Source organism: Diceros bicornis, chromosome 11 (assembly GCF_020826845.1).
Source record: "Diceros bicornis minor isolate mBicDic1 chromosome 11, mDicBic1.mat.cur, whole genome shotgun sequence".
NCBI lineage: Eukaryota > Metazoa > Chordata > Mammalia > Perissodactyla > Rhinocerotidae > Diceros > Diceros bicornis.
In genome coordinates this window covers 40,720,719-40,737,941 of record NC_080750.1, presented here as the reverse complement: position 1 = coordinate 40,737,941, position 17,223 = coordinate 40,720,719, and the positions used below count along the sequence as shown (strand labels likewise).

The 17,223-nt window shown below is 34.1% G+C and overlaps 1 protein-coding gene across 5 annotated transcripts in view; it reads left to right on the top strand.

Annotated features, from left to right (window-relative positions):
• FBXW7 (F-box and WD repeat domain containing 7) overlaps positions 1 to 17,223 on the top strand; it is a 232,263-nt gene that overhangs the window by 91,183 nt on the left and 123,857 nt on the right. The gene's annotated exons all lie outside the window — the stretch shown is intronic.

Below are 17,223 nucleotides of genomic sequence, written 5' to 3'. Positions count from 1 at the left end.
TCGTCCCTCTGGCTTGACTATTTTTCGTATAGCATTAGTGATAGATCGAATGCTGTTTTAGGTATTAAAGTCATGTTGTAGTCTGAGCTAGATGTACTATTTTGGCTAGTGACTTAGTGGAGAATACCACTTTCCTAGACAGGGCTCCTAGCTTCTCATATGGGACCATTTCACTACACCTTGGAGTGACTATGCAGAGAGGAAGTAACTAGACCCTGATTTCCATAACTTAGGTCATGCCAGTTGGGGAACATTTTAATTGTGGTTGTCTAGCTATGTTAGGGCTGTATTCTTTTTGCTTTCAGTTATGCTACAAAGTGGAAAAGATTGAATTGCTTAACTATTTCTCATTACGTGGTAAAACTTGGCTGTGACCCATAGAAGTGACACAGCTAACTGAGCATAGCTGGGGTGGTTTCCCAATTAAAAGCTCCTGCCCCTCCTTTTATTGGGGGGGAGGGGGTTTAGTTTCTTGTCATATCCACACTGCAAGCAGTTCTTCCAGGTTAGAAGTAAGTTCCCTCTTAATGGAGCTGGTTTACAAAGAGATGGGACTGTGGTAGCAAATCAGCATAAGAATATTATGCTGTCATTTTTAAATGAGCAAATGGATGTTTATGAGATGGTGACTTGCCTAAGATAATATTGCCTACTGAGAATTGTCTGACCTAGAGCCCAGATGTGTTGATTTCCTAATAGTGACTCTGTACTGTGCTGGATCATGCACATCTGGATCATTCTTTTTAGTTGAGCACAACTAAGTTGATACATATCTTTTACCTTTTGAGAGTTAAAAATGTCAAAAGGCAAGTCCAAAATTTATTATATACTTTCTTGGAAGGTGAAAATAAATTTGCCCTGTCACTACTGAAGTTTATTTTTGACCAGTGTGTCAATCTGCTTAGATAGTTTATTTTAAACATCAAATTGCAAAAGTTTCCTGAACTTGCTTTTTTAAAGGGTTAAGGAGGATAGGAGTGGTGGAGAAATCCATTGGAAACTGAGTACCATTGCCCTTTTCCTGTACCTTCTAACCAGAATTCTTTCCTAAATTCCACAGTTAGTATCTGTGTTCCAACGCCAATTCTCTGACACCAACTGAGTGTCCTACAATTCAATTCAATTCAATCCAATTCAATTCAGGCATTAAATACCCATAGTTAGTGTCATATCACATAAGTTAAAGGCACAGTTTTTCAATACTGACACTAACTTCTCAGAGTTAAGTTTCATGTCCCACAAGTTAAAGGGTGAGGTTCCTAAGAAGACTGTCTTTACTTTGGATGCCAGCCACAAGTGGGATCCCCAGGCTACCTGCACATCTGTCTGACCTGGCTACAAATTCAGAGGTTTCTAGAACTGTGCTTCAGGATGGATAATTTACTAGAATGATTCACAGAACTCACTGAAAACTCTGTACTTAGGATTACACTTTTATTATAAAGGATACATCTCTGGCACAGCCAAATGGAAGAGAGGAATAGGGCAAAGTCTGGGGTGGGGATGGGGCTACACAGAGCTTCCATACCCTCTCCTCATGGTATCTGTGCATGCCACCCTCCACCACATGCATCCCACGTATTGATGCGTCTGCCATTGAGGAAGATCCCTTGAGCCTTGATGGTCCATGTTTTTATTGAGGCTTCTTTATGTAGGGATTGTTAATTAAATCTTTGGCTTTGTGATTGAGCTCAATCTCTACCCCGTCTCCCATCCCTGGAGGTTGAGAGGTGGGGCTGAAAGTTTTTCTGGTGACCAGCCCCTATCCTGAAGCTATCTAGACACCACTATGAGTCACCTTCTTAGCATAAGCTCAGGTATGGTTGAAAGGGGCTCTGACAGAGTTAGTTTCAGAATTGAAGGATTATGCCTTTAACTTGTTCATTATGACACTAACTCGGGTTAGTTAGTGTCAGAATTGAATTGAATTGTAGGACACCTAGTTGGTGTCAGAGAATGAGTAATAAAAGACACTCCGATCACTCAGGAAATTCCAAAGATTTTTGAATCTGTGCCAGGAACTGGGGCCAAAGACCAAATATATATATGTATTTTTAATTATACTACAGTATCAATGTAACATCGTTTATCTTCTAAACTGTCTTTGGGATTCTTTACTTTGTCTCCAGACTGTTTATTAGGATTCTACCAGAGGAATAGGTTTCAGATTTTAATTTCTCTGCTTCATTTCTATGTTCTAATTTTTAAATTTAAAAACATTTAGTTTTATTGAGATATAATCAATGCGTAATTTGATGAGTTCTGACGTATGTATATATTCAGGAAACCATCACCACATTCAAGATACCAAGTATACACATCACCCCTGAAAGCCTCTTCATAATTCGGTAATTCCTCCCTCCCCTCTCCACCTTTCCAGGTGCCACTGATTTTACTTTCTGTCACTATAGATTAGTATGTATTTTCTTGAATGTTATATAAGTAGAATTATCCAGTGTCTCTTTGCTCTGGCTTCTTTCCCCATCTCAGTAAATTTGAGATTCATCTATATTGTTAGATGAACTGTCAATACTTTGTTCCTTTTTGTTATGGAATAGTAGTCTATTTTTGGACATATTACAGTTTGTTTTCCATTTACCTATTGCTGCATTGGGTTGTTAACAGTTTTTGGCTGTTACAAATAAAGCAGCTACAAACATTTGTATGCAGTTTTTTATGTGGACGTGTGCTTTCATTTTTCCTCTGAGTGGAATAGTGGAGTCATACAGTAGGTGTATGTTCACTTTTATAAGAAATAAGATACAAGTCTTTTGAATAACTGCTTGCAGGTTTTTCCAAGTTTGTGTCTTGCTTTTTCATTTTTTACCAGTGTCTTTTGAAGTTTAAAAGTTTTTTATTTTGATGAAGCCTAGTTTATATTTTATATTTCATGCTTTTTGTGTTGTATTGTGGTAGGTTGAATAATATCCCCGCCCCACAAAGATGTCCATGTCCTAATTTCCAAAACCTGTGAATATGTTAGCCTTACATGGCTACAGGAACTTTGCGTGTGTGATTAAGTTAAGGAGCTTGAGATGGGGAGAGTATCCTGGATTATCCAGGTGGGCCCCGTTTAATTACAGACTCCTTGTAAGAGGGAGGTAAGAAGGTCAGGGCAGAAGAAAGAGATGGGAGACTGAAGTAGAGGTTAAAGTGATGCCCTTTGAAGATTGAGGAAAGGACCATGAGCTAAGGAATTCAGGCAGCTTTCTACAACTTAGAAAAGGCAAGAAAACAAATTGTCTTCTAGAGCTTCTGGAAAGAACACTGGCCTGCCAACACCTTGATTTTAGCCCAGTGAAACTGATTTTAGACTTCTGACCTCAAGAACTGTAAGATAATAAATTCATGTTGTTTTATGCCATCAAGTTTGTGGTGATTTGTTACAGCAGCCATAGGAAGCTAGTACAGATTTTGGTACCCAGAACTGGGGGTGCTGCTGTAATAAATACCTAAAAATGTTGAAGTGGCTTTGAAATTGGGTAATGGTTGGAATTATGAGGAGTATGATAGACAAAGCCTAGATTACTTTGGGTGTGCTGGTGGTAGAAATGTAGATGTTAAGGACTGCTGGTGAGCCCTCAGAAGGAAGTGACAAGCACTGTAGAGAAAACCTGTATCATCTTAGAGAATACTTAAGTCATCATGAACAGACTGTTGGTGGAAATAGAGTTAAACATGCTGAAGATGAGGACTCAGAAGAGAGTAAGGAGCACAATAAAGAAAGCCTATAGCTTCTTAGAGAAATACCTAAATTTATAAACAAAATTTTGGTGGAAATATGAATGTTAAAGGTGCTGCTGGTGAGGGCTCCAAAGGAAATGAAGAACATGTTATTGGAAACTGGAGTAAAGGGAATCCTTGTTGGATAGTAACAGAAAGCTTACCTGAATTCTGTCCTATAGTTACATGGCTAACTCTGTTCTGTCTTGCCTTGGTATAGTAGCAGTCATTTGTGTACAGATTTGTTCTTCTGTTACATACGTACATAAATCTTTAGTTTTAATTAAAGTGACAGATTTATATTTTTATATAAATTAAATTTATATGTTGATAAAATACCGGTATTCTTTGGAGCAATCATCTTAATAGACCATATATACTTAAGATGTCATTATTAACTAAAGTCTTTTTGCAGTTTCCCTTTGAATTTGCTATAAACTAAATTACTTTCCCAAAAGTAATTTGCTATAAACTTTCAATTTCTGGATTTTATTGATGACTTTAAAAAAAGACCGAACTTTTTAAAAACATATTTTGAACTAAAATGGTTATTAAAAAAACACATACATTAGTTTTATTTAGATGTGCTTAGTTATTATTGAAGAAAATTATTTAGAAAGTGGAAGTGCATTGTTAGAATAATTTTAAATGGTAGCTTTTGTTAATGGTTATTATTTATTAATGTGATACAAATTATAACTGTTTGTGCATTCAGTCTTTACCCTATTTTTCCAAATCTTTTTCTTCTGTATTCTAAGTTTTTTTGTTTGTTTGTTGGAAGGAGGATATATAAAACAGTAATCATTACTATGTTTTTAACCATTGCCAAGTTGAAAATCAGCGTTTTAGTTTAAAACAAAATTTAGTGCTATTTAAGTGTGGAATTCCTAAATATGATAGTTCCCTCTTCTGTCTTTTCAGAGCTATTGCACCATCTTAAAATTTTCAAATTAATTTCAACAAGTGTTCGAAAACTACCGATAGACTTAGTGCTATTTAAGTGTGGAATTCCTAAATATGATAGTTCCCTCTTCTGTCTTTTCAGAGCTATTGCACCATCTTAAAATTTTCAAATTAATTTCAACAAGTGTTCGAAAACTACCGATAGACTTAAATCCACTATTTGATTCTCTGGAGTTAGAAGGACTCCTGTATCTGCTACCTATGTTTCTAGTATTTCTCTTGAGGTTGGAATTTGGAATAGTCATCATCAAAAGTTATTTGTAGGAGATATGAGAGATTGGGGTACAAAGTAAGTGACGCAGTGAAGAAGCATACAGACAATTTCAGAGTATAGGACAGCTAACATGTTTCTGTAAGTCAGTGGCATGAAAAAGAGGGGCCTGGGGAGTTGCTCTCACATAAAAGAGATGTAAGAAACATAATAACCACATACAAAGAGTGGTTCTTGTTTGGATTCTGTTTAGATCAAATTACCTAGAAAAGACATTTTTGAGACAACCTTAGAAATTTGAGTATTGACTGGCCTTAGTTAATAGCATGGAAACTGTTAATTTGGTGAGTGTGATATAGTGATATTGTGATTATATAAGACAATGGCAAAATTATTTAAAGATACATGATATGTGTGGGTGAGGGAGGGAGCGACATGACGCCTGGGATTTACTTTAAAATACCTCAAAAATAAAAAAGAATAAAAGACAAATATAGCAATACTGGTAATATCTTGAATAATTGTTGAGTATGGGTGATGAGTAGATATATAGGAATTCATTATATATACTCTTCTTTCTAGTTTTATATATAATTGAAACTTTTCATTTAAAAATTTTGGTTTTTTGTTCCTTGACCATGTTTTTGCTGCCACTGCTCCTTTCCTAACGTTTAAAAAAATTCTTACATCTTTAAAAAATATTATTTATATTTCTAATAAGAAAATGAGGCTTTTCTTGGCTGTTTCATCCTTCCTTCTATTTTTTTCTCCTTAGTAATCACCATCTACTACAGTAAATATTCGTTTTGTTTGTTGCGTGTCTTCTGTCCCAGAATATAAGTTCAATGAAGGCAGAAGGGATTTTTATCTGTTTTATGTGTTGCTACATGTTTATTACCTATACCTGCCTAGCACATGGTGGGTGCTTAGTAAGTAGTTGACTCACTGACTGAGTGAATGGGAACCAGAGGTCTTGAAGACTGAGGGCATGGGGTTTGGCCGAAGACAGAACCAAGGAGAACCCCTTTGAAAATTAATCCTGTGGGATTTATAGGGGAAAATGTGGGCTAGTACATAAAAATTTAAGGGAATAAGAAGCCATTCCTACCCCATTTGACTATAAAGCCTTAATATAGGAAACATTCAACATATTCTCAGCAATAGGAACTGCTTTAAAGTAATTAAATTATTCTACTGTAATTTCTCTAATTGTCTTTCATATAAAGATTTTCCCCCCAATCATCTGTTTATTACTGAAAAGCAGTCCCTTCTTGAAATGTATTTTGTTTAAAGTTTACATATTTCTTCTCAAGTAAAAAATTAAAACTAGTGATTTTTGTACAGGCAAGATGAATTTTAGAAACTGTTCTTATGGTTTCTTTTCATATTAAAAAATATGTAATCTCACCTTTTCCCTTTTCCTAACAGCTGATTTTCTCTCTTTTTCAATGTATATGTGTTTACTAGCTAGATTTTAATATCTTGCTGCATGGACATCATAATTAACAGTTATCTACTACTTGAAAAAAATAGATGTTAGGTCTTAACAGTATTATGAGATACAGCTGATAATAATTGTACTCAATAATTAAAATGGCTGAAAGTTGAGTGTTAAAAATGACATCAGTGAAAATTCAAAAACATTTTATATTCTAAAATGAATGTTTTTAGAATCACTGCTTTTAAAATTATTGAAGTCATTTTTATAACCAAAAACTATAAGCGTTGGTTTAAGGAAAAATGCGAGCAAATATTTCTGGCGAGTCTCAATTTTATTTGATCTTGGGACCCCTTTACACTCTTAAAAATTATTGAAGACCTCAAAGAGCTTTGATTTGTTTGGGTTATATCTCTTGATATTTATCCTATTAGAAACTAAGACTGAGAAGTTTTAAAAACATTTATTAAATTCACTTAAAAATAACAGCTAATTACATGTTTACACAATTAACATATTTTTGGGGAAATAGCCATATTTTTCTGAAACAAAAAATTAATGAGAAAGATGACATTGTTTTACATTTCTGCAGATATGTTTAAAGTTTGGCTTAGTGGAAGACAGTTGGATTCTTATATCTGCTTTAGTTATGATATTACATACCATGTGGTCTGAGGGAACTTCATTGTATACTTATGCAAGATTGAGAGTGAAAAACACAAATAGCATCTTAGTATTATGAAAATAATTTTGATCTCATAGACTCCGTGTCAGGGTCTCTGAGACCCCAAAGGTCAACATTTTGAGAACTACTGGGATCATTTCTTACTAGGATACTGTATGTGGCAATATAGTGTTTTAAATGAAAGAATAGTTTATGAAAATATAATACTGTCAATTGGCTAAGTTTCTATTTGATATGTTTTACTTTAGGGGAACTATTGAAGCTTGTGCTTACTTATGTATATAAATTTGGGCATTGAGGATGCCCTGACCTGCAGGGTTGTATTTGTAAATTTCACATCTTTTAGACTATCATGTAATAGAATGGTCACCTTATTTCTTAGAGAAGTAGAAATTAATTCAATAGAAATAGATAGTTAAATTTTTTAGAACAACTTTTTGATATTTAGAGTTACTTGCAATTAAGGGGGAAAGCACAACTTTTAAGTACACTTAGTTTATTAAAAAATAATGATGATGCTTAATTGTCATTAGTGAGCAAATATTAATGTTGTTTCCTCCTCTTTTTAACCATGTCTGTAGCTAGACATTTAAAGGTAAATATTAACTGTTTTTTTTAAACAAGATTGTTTCTTTTTCTGATAATTTTTAAAGCTTTATCTTTGTTGGTTTGCCTTCTACCTCCATCTATATGCAACCTGAGAATTGATAGTATATTAAATTAGCTGACATGGATGGAAAAATAATAAATAATGAAAATAACCCTTATTACTTACATTCTATTTTAGTTACAACTAATATAAGGTCCAGAGGGTATTGGTGAGGGGATGAGGGGGATGCAGCATTACACGTCAAGTTATTTCACAAGTAATCTCTACTTTTGGATCTTTTATTTCATAGTTTTGATTAGAAACAACATTGATACTGAGTAGCCAGTAAAGTAACTTACTTTCATTAATAGCAGTATGCACGGTGGGGATTTTTATTGATGCTTGTCTGTAATATTAGACACAATGACTTATTTTATAGGCTTTTGTTAATTATAAAGCTAATAAAAATTTCAAATTATTTTGGGCACATTATACATTTGTTGACAATATAAATTGTGTGAGGTTTTAATGCTCGATACATTGTTTTTACGTTAGGATGATGTATTAATTTTTTCATTACCTCTCTTAGCTTCCCAGTCTTGCACAATTGTTAGGAGTGCATCAGCAGCAGTAAGACCTTTTCCCCCAACGTGTCTGACATGCATCTGAAAATGTGACAGCAGAGCTATAGCTAGATTTTAGAAGTTCTTTTGTTAAATCATATGAGAAACTTAAACTGATAGTATTTCACATTTTCCACATAATATGCTCTTTTGGTGAATAGCTGTGTAGCAGCAGCACAGGAAAAACAGTTCTTGGCAATACCAGCTCAATGGCATCTGCAGATGAGGATTTAAAATTCTATGCAGCAGACAGTACCTCCAGCAGGCGAGTAAAAGGTTACTGCATTGTTTTGCTTGTTTGTTTCCATAGCCTTCTTCTAGAAAAGGTTTTGAAAAAAAATTCAATGTGAGGTGCATGCCTGTTTTTAGATATTCTGGAAATTGGTTTAAGTATAACATGAATATCAAAAGGGCAGTACAAGGTGAAGGAAGAGGCAATACTGGCTCTTTTTAGCTTTAAACCAAGGGAGAAATTGAGCATAAGGCATACACAAATAAAGAACCTTTCAATGCCACAGAAAACAGGAAGTTTTTGAAATATACATTTTAATTCAAGGTGTTTTTTGCTACATTTAGTTTTTAGACTATCTTCCTCAAAAAGGGTGCTTTTAATGAATATTGATAATTGTTGGTCTATGAATGTTCATTAAGTTACATTATTTGAAGTATGATTATTTGGGAAGACTATAAAGTATTTGTATTAATGTGACCCTCTCTTGTCCTGGAAATTATAATGTGGATTATAATTACATGATATAAATAAATATCTTTATACATTATTGGCAAAAGAGGATGCTTAAGTATAAAAGATACTAGAGTATGGCTAACATACTTAATACTATTGCTTATGTTTTCAGGGTGGTTTGTGTTTTTTGAATCTTTTTTAATAAGATGAAAATAACCAAGTGGGAGAAGATTCAGTATCAAAACAACCAGGATTTTGATGGCTTTTCACTTATTGTCAATACCTATCTCTAGCCACATGCCCTTTTCTTCTCATTAAAACTCTTCTAACATTTATGATAGCAGGGGCCTCCTTGGATTATCTTGCTTATTTATTACATCATTATCTACAATACTATTTTTGCTATAGAATTTTATTGTTCCATATTTCTCAAGTTTAAGTACAATATTCAGAGGGAATTTTTTACTTTGCATGTCAACCACCATCGTGCCCTCTCCTAGCAATACTCAAAGATTTTTATTAGCTACTGTCTAAATTTTGTTTAAAAAAATACTTATGCCTATGTTTCTGTATTTTAGATTGAATAATAAGATTGAAAACAATCCCGTAAATTAATCTATAATATAGAAGTAAAATCAATTGGTTATTCTTACTGTGAGTGTTTGGCAGGCTTCTTGAATCGTAGAGTCATAAAAGGTCAGCAGTTCTGATTGGTAAGTTAAAGAATCCATCCAGTAATTTGCTCCCTGTTGTTTCTCAAAGCAATGCAGCAGCAGTTCTTTTCCAGATATTGAGCAGTTCTTGAACAGTGTATGGGGACAGGGAGGGGTGGGGCTCATTCCTGTTGGTTGTTGAAATAGTATGCATTTACAGAGGGAACAGGTTGGATAGGCTGAGCTGAAGGAGTAGGCAAACAGATCTAAACTGATGGAGGACAGAAAGAGTGGTTAGTATAATTTTTGGGTATACTATCTTGAGTTTGCTCCTTTGTTAAGTACTTGGGCTTTAATATAAAACAGTTTGAAAAATATTAAAGCACCTTGCCGTCTTTCTAAAGGGTAGCCAGGAGACTTCTGTTTTTAATATTGAGTTTTTCTTGGCGATGAGTTTGTGGCTAGTATCTTCTATAGGGAAGCTATTGTTTTATTCTTTTTAAACAGTGTTTCTTTCAGCCAGAGAGCTGCAGAATGAGGCAGTTAGCCAATTTTGAGTATATATGGGCCATTGCCAGTTCTGATTTTTTAAGTTAAATTCTCATCTAATGAGCAAGTCAATGTGTGGCTGTGGCTGCAGCATTATTTCTTCTTTAATGAAGAGGTTGAGCCGTCCGACCTGCTGCTCCGATCTGTTCTCTTGTAGCCATACATCAGACCAGTTGCAGAGATTATCCATCGAATGTCCCAGGCAACCAAAGGTAACTACATAGATTTATTTCAAATAAAAATATACAATTAAAATGAATGCATTATAACTAGGACCAAATGATTAAAAATAAAAGACCAATTAAAGATGTTCTTAGCAGTTTTCTTGACCTTGCAGTAGCTATCCAATATCATTTTGTCATCATCAGATTGTGTAGCAATGGAAATGCACTGCAGTAATTGATTTTGTAATAGGATCAGGTGATTTACTGGCTGCACTGACAACCACTTGCTTGCTTGCTCTGAGCTGTGGAGCACTCTAATGGATGTTGTGATTGCAGTCTGGAGTTGATGTGAGACTGCTGGCCACTTAAAGCAGCAGCACTTATTTTTTAAAGTAGAATAGTAAGTTTTTCTTTTTTATTTTCTTTGCTTTAAGCTTTGAGTAGCCTCAGTAATTTTATGGTTAATTTGAGTGCCCCTATGAAATTTTAGAGATTATATATTATTTCATTCATTGATTCTTGAATATGTTGAAATGTAATCTCTCTGCTCTCTATTCTTAGCTCAGCATCAACATATGCATCAACACACTTTAGTATTGATCATGAGAGTATATCTCTAAAATATAAGAATTTATGTTAACTCTCCTATGTTATCTAAATGAAACAGAATATTCTTAACATTTGTAAATTTAATCAGTTTCAAACTCTAGCTGTAATTATAATAATGGAATTATGGTAAGTTCTTGTACTAGTGAATTGTATTAGCTTTTTGTATCCTTTTTTGTTCTTTTGCTTTTCTTAGTGGTTTCATAGATAGAACAACATTTAGGAGATCTGAGTTGGACCAATTCTAAGGAATATTGATGAAAACATGTAGCAGCTATTTTAAAGTAATGTTTAAGGATATAGAAAATTAAAAACTTAATATCCAAGATAATGAGTTTCCAGTGATTGTATTTTAATACTCTTTGTTTTCGTTTTTCTTCTATGCCTTTTAAACAAAAAATTGATTTCAAATATAGAAGTATAGGACTAAAGCTTCAAGTAGAATAGAACTAGTGTTACAGAAAGAACAGTGGGACTCAGGTGCCCAAGACTTTGCCTATTTTAAAGTTTTGCTTAGGGCTTTGCATTAGGAAGGAAAATTATCTCCCCTCTCTCCCTTCCTCACCAATTCCCCTGCCTCTCCAACTATCTAATTAGTATGTAACGTGTTTTGTACAGAACCCGACATATGAAAATACTGAGTTCTCTCTCTGTCCTTTCCTAATTTATATTCTTTAACCATGTTAATATTCTTGCTGTATTAGAGTACTATTTCAATCACATCTAAAAACGTTTAAATTAATTAATGTTAAAAATTTGCTATAGAAGAAATTGAGTGTAAAATAGCCATTATATATGATATTCAAACCACCATGTGAAGAGAGCTTTTCTTTGTGATGTACTTAAATACTTGCCCTTAGTGTTTGAGGCTTTAGTGTTTCTTGAAAGATGCAAATATTACCAGTATCATTCTGCACTTTATCCTGAATTCAGATACTTAAAACATTAATTATGGAAGACTGTAATATAATTTAAACACTAGTGTTTGTAATCTTTTATTAGTCAATGGGTAACAAGCTTATACCCCCCACCCCCAAAAAATAGTGTCTGTGAACACTGATAACATGAACACAAGGATGTTAATATCATTTGAGATTTGGTCAAGGATGTGTCTAAATTTCATAGATATTGAAATGTTAAATGGTGGATTACCAAGAAATTAATTATTGATATGTTTCACTGGAGTTGTGTACAGTAAAGCTTTTTTGCATTGGATTGAGCAAATAGGAGGAAAGGAAGTGAATACCAGAAATGTTGACTAGTTTTTAAAAAGATTGGTTATAAAAGATAGAAGTTACTACGATTGTTCTGTAGTTAGACAATTTTTCATGTAAAGTAAATAGGCAGTATACTTTGTGAAGTTCTAGCCCTAGTGGAAATGCCTTTTCTTTTGTTAAGAGTCTAGATCAAGCATTAAAAGACCCGAATTTAATCAGGCTTTGCCACTAATCTGCTTGACAACCTTGATCAATTATGTGAACATTTTTAAGATTTCTTAAACATACTCCGAAAATGTCCATTAAAAAGAAATCAATTTACTCATACCACTGTGACGTATTATAATACTTGACCTGGAAGCTATAGAACTTGGAGTTAGGAGGAAGGATGAAATTTCTTAAATAATCAGGTTCTAGGTGATATTGAAATGTCTCCTTTCACTTTTCATGTCTTTTTTGGGGGAGGGGTACATGTTTTTGCTAAGACCACTTTTATCTTTTTGATATCCAATATTCTCTAGTTTTTAAAAGAACAAATTTGGGATCAAATTCTGGCACTACCAATTTTTCCTGTGCTCTCTAACAAAGATAATGATGTTAAAGAGTTTATTTCAGCATCTAGCATATTTTTTAGTAATCATTTTTTTTAGAAAAGGTAGCCTTTATGGTACTAGTGCTCTCTTCGTGTATGGCCTATCAGATAAGCTGTATACAGTCCTCGTTGTTGCCTAGGCAAAGTGGTTTGTGGGTTGATTGAATTAGGTGCTTTCAAAGAGATGATCATGTCATAATAATTATAACAAACATTTATTGAACCCTTAATTTGGACCAGATGCTATACTAAACACTTCTCTGTTAATTATGTCATTTGTGAGATAGGTATTCTCACTGTCATTTTTAAAGATGAGGAAACTGAGACTCAGGGAAGTTATATAACTTAAACATTAAATGCCACAGCTGTAAAATAGCAGAACCAATGTTAAAACTTGTACTTAAAAATATATATATACTTAATTGGTAAAATACTGTACTTTAATATACTTTTGTAAGTACTTACACTTTCAATTAATCAGTGACTGCAGAGATGGAGCCAGATTTTGGTCTGAAGATATTATATGATAACCTAATTCTTATATCTTGAATAAGAAGTAACTGAAATATTCATCTCTTATTCAACTGTTTGGAATATACTTTTCTTTGTCACAGTAATTATTCATATAAAGGATTTGTACCCTGTTTGCTGTAATGTTTCTCAGAGTGTACATCGGAGATCACTTGCATCTGTGTCATTCAGGGTGGTAGTTATTTATTTATTTATTTTTTTGTGAGGAAGATCATCCCTGAGCTAACATCCATGCTAATCCTCCTCTTTTTACTGAGGAAGACCGGCTCTGAGCTAACATCTATTGCCAATCCTCCTCCTTTTTTTTTCCCCCAAAGCCCCAGTAGATAGTTGTATGTCATAGTTGCACATCCTTCTAGTTGCTGTATGTGAGACGCAGCCTCAGCATGGCCGGAGAAGCGGTGCGTCGGTGCGCGCCTGGGATCGGAACCCGGGCCGCCAGTAGCGGAGCGCGCGCACTTAACCGCTAAGCCATGGGGCCGGCCCCAGGGTGGTAGTTAAAGGCACAAATCTACATCAGAACCCACTGACAGACAGAATCACTGGAATCAGATTCAGGGATTTTCTTTTGTGTATGTGTGTGTGAGAGGAAGATTAGCCCTGAACTAACATCTGTAACCAATCCTCCTCTTTTTGCTGAGGAAGACTGGCCCTGGGCTAACATATGTGCCCATCTTCCACTACTTTATGTTTGGGATGCCTGCCACAGCACAGCTTGACAAGTGATGCGTAGGTCCATGCCTGCGATCCGAACCCGCGAACCCCGGGCTGCCGAAGCGGAGCATGCAGACTTAACCACTATGCCACTGGGCCGGCCCCCAGGGATTTTCATTTTTAAACAAGCCTCTCAGATGATTCTTATCCGTACCAAATTTTGAGAACCACTGATGTTGAGAATGTGCTCCTATTTTACCTTTTCTGTATATGTTGCCTATCAGCTTTCCTTTCTCTAAGAATTGATTTACAAACCATAGATGATTTGTAAAATCATTTCTTAGACTGTTAAAAACAAATAGTTTTGAGATGGAACGAGCAGTCTTGTATACTAATGGTGAAATGTAAATTGGTAATGTAAATTCTTTTATGGTAGACATTTTAGGAACATGTTTAAGTAGTATTTAAAATGTTCATAAACTTTGACTCAGTAAGCCTACTTCTAGGAATTTATCGTAAGGAAATAAGTCAGTGATTTACAGAAAGATTTAGGCACAAGGATGTTCATAACAGCATCTTTTGTAATGGTGAAAACCTGGAAATAATTCAGTTTCAGGGAAATGGTTGAATGAGTATATTATATCCCTTTGTTTGGGCCACCATTCAGCCTTAAAATGTCATATTGGGAAGAAGATTGAAGGCATAGGAAAATGCTTATGATTTAATATAAAGTCTCAAAAGAAGAATATAAAGTGTACTTATATGTCCATACACATATAGTGCATATGGTATTGAGTTGAATCATATGAAATTGCCATTTTTGTAGGTCAGTGAGTGGTTGAATATCAGCATTTTCCTATAGTGTAACTTACTATGATCAGTTTTGAAAATATGTATTTGGTACACATTGTAGAGAGGGAGACTGGAAGGAAATACGACATGGAAGGAAATAGGACAAATTTATAAAATGACTATCTCTGGATGATGAGATTATAGATAATTTAAAATATTTCTTCTTTACATATCTATATTTTTCAGATTTTCTACTAAGTCTTAGATTTGACCTTCATAATAGGGCAAAATAATAAGTTGCTAACAAAACCAATTATTGGAAATAATTGCTAAGTTTCTGTGGAAAACACCAGGTAAAATTTCTATAAATCTCTTAAGCAAGCATAAGGACCCCATCTATACTGATTCTCTTACCTCTTTTGTTTACTATTGAGTATTTTTATGCAAATGTGCATACATACCTGCACCCGCCTACCAAATTTTGATTGAATTTAAATCTGGAATGGAAAATATACTTTAAAAGGAAAATATCGATTTTACAAGTTTTGCTTTATTACTGGACTCCTAAAGACCACCAACTATATGCAAGAGTCAGTAGGGTAGCCACTTTAAGGAAAAAGCTCTGTTTTAGGTTGTTTAAAATTTTAAATTAATTAAACCATCAAATTTTATAATTAAATTATAAATTAATGTGATTTAATTAATTTAAAAGACTAAGTAGATTTTTACAAGTTAGTAGTTTACATATTATCTTTAGTTTAAAAAGTTACCGTATGTATCTGAAAGGAAGGAAGATATTCCCTCCCACTCTCATATACTTTATTGGTTTGCTTTTAAAATTATGGCTTCATAAGAATAATATCTACCATGTTCTGATTATCACCAAATGCCAGATATTAGGTGCTTTATGTATGTTTTCTCTTTTAAACCTCACCTAAAATTTATTTAAGTATAAGCTTCGTTTTACAGTTGAGACCATTACAAGCTTACCTGAGAACATATTAAGTGGTGGATCTGTGTTTTTACCTTAGTAAAGTCTAACTTCAAGGCCCGTGTTCTTATGTTTGGTATTATCTGGGTCCATCTGAAATTTATATATGTGTTTATAATTTGGGAAACAAGGAAAACTGTACTATAAGCTTTCCTAATTCAGACTGTCAAAGAGTGGAGCAAGGTAGATAATAAGTAGGTATTTCTTGTTTTTATTCAATCACTTAGTTATCCTCTAATCCGAACAGTACATGTGTGATTTCTGGCACTTATTGATAGTCTGCTAATAACTAACTTCTTGTGTAAACCACTGGAAGTCCTAAAATGGAGAAGCCCAAAATTGCTTTATGGGAGTTTATAGTCCTAATGGGAAAGGCAGACAACAAAAAAGTTAATAAGGTATTTCAGAATATAGGTATGGAATAGAAGCTATTGGAACATGAAGTTGTTAATTAATTCTGTTTGGGAGTAGTGGTGAGAGGTACTTGGGAAGCCATCTTAGAAGAGGTGAATTTAGGAGCCATAGATTTTATTCTTGCCGTTGGTCCTAGGAATCTGCATTTTAACAAGTACCCCTGCCCCTCAAGTGATCATTAACCCCATTGGAGTTTGAGAACCACCACTGTAGGTGGTAGTTGAAGCTATGCGAGTGGATATAATAGCTTGAGGACAGTATGTAGAGTGAGAAAGGAAAAGACAGAAACCTAAAAGCAGCAGTCTTTTAGCGAAGAGAGGGAAAGGCCTGAGAGAGGGAGTTTCATAGTTACTGAATTGCATATATGAATTAGGTAATGGGAGATCCTAGAAAAGAAGAGTAAGAGTTGGAAAGGGAATGCATCTAAAGAGAAACAGGTTGTAATAGTGAATTGGGTCAAAAAGGCCATAGATTTTATTCTTGGATGTACTAGAAATTATCTCTGTGTCCTTTGCTGAGTAACATCATTACTCTGGGCTTTACAGTAAATTATGTCCTGTCTCTTTAAATCAGAACTACTTGTATCTTGTGTACAAATTGACATAAGTATTTGTAGTCTGGCCCCTACAGGGGTTTATAGAAGGTAGTCTATTATAATGTAGCTTTTGGATCAAGATGCTGTTAAATTATAAAATAAGTGATACCTTTAGTGCCTAGGAATAGGATTGGACATGACTTAGATTTTGTATAGGTTGGAAATAATCAAGAAAGTAACTGAGGAAGAAGTTATTTGAAGCTGGAAGAAGACAGTGACAGTGATGGAAAAGTTATGAGTTACAAGTGAACTCTTTTTGTTTCTCTCATGCTTCCACATTTATAAGTTTCTTAATTTTATAAATGTTTTTCACCAATACATAAGTTGTAAACCTATAAAATCATAAACTTTGGAGGAAAAGTCACAGAGTTCTGACTGAGATTCTAGTATTTAGGGAAAAAAACGTTATTCTTTACTCCCAAACCTGTGATTATTAATAAATAAAAATCACAGTGTTAATCTTTTGAAAATAATGTTTAAGAAACAGATTAGTTTAATTTTTAAAAGAAAAATTAAGCATAAGAGCACAGGTTTGTAACATATTCTGT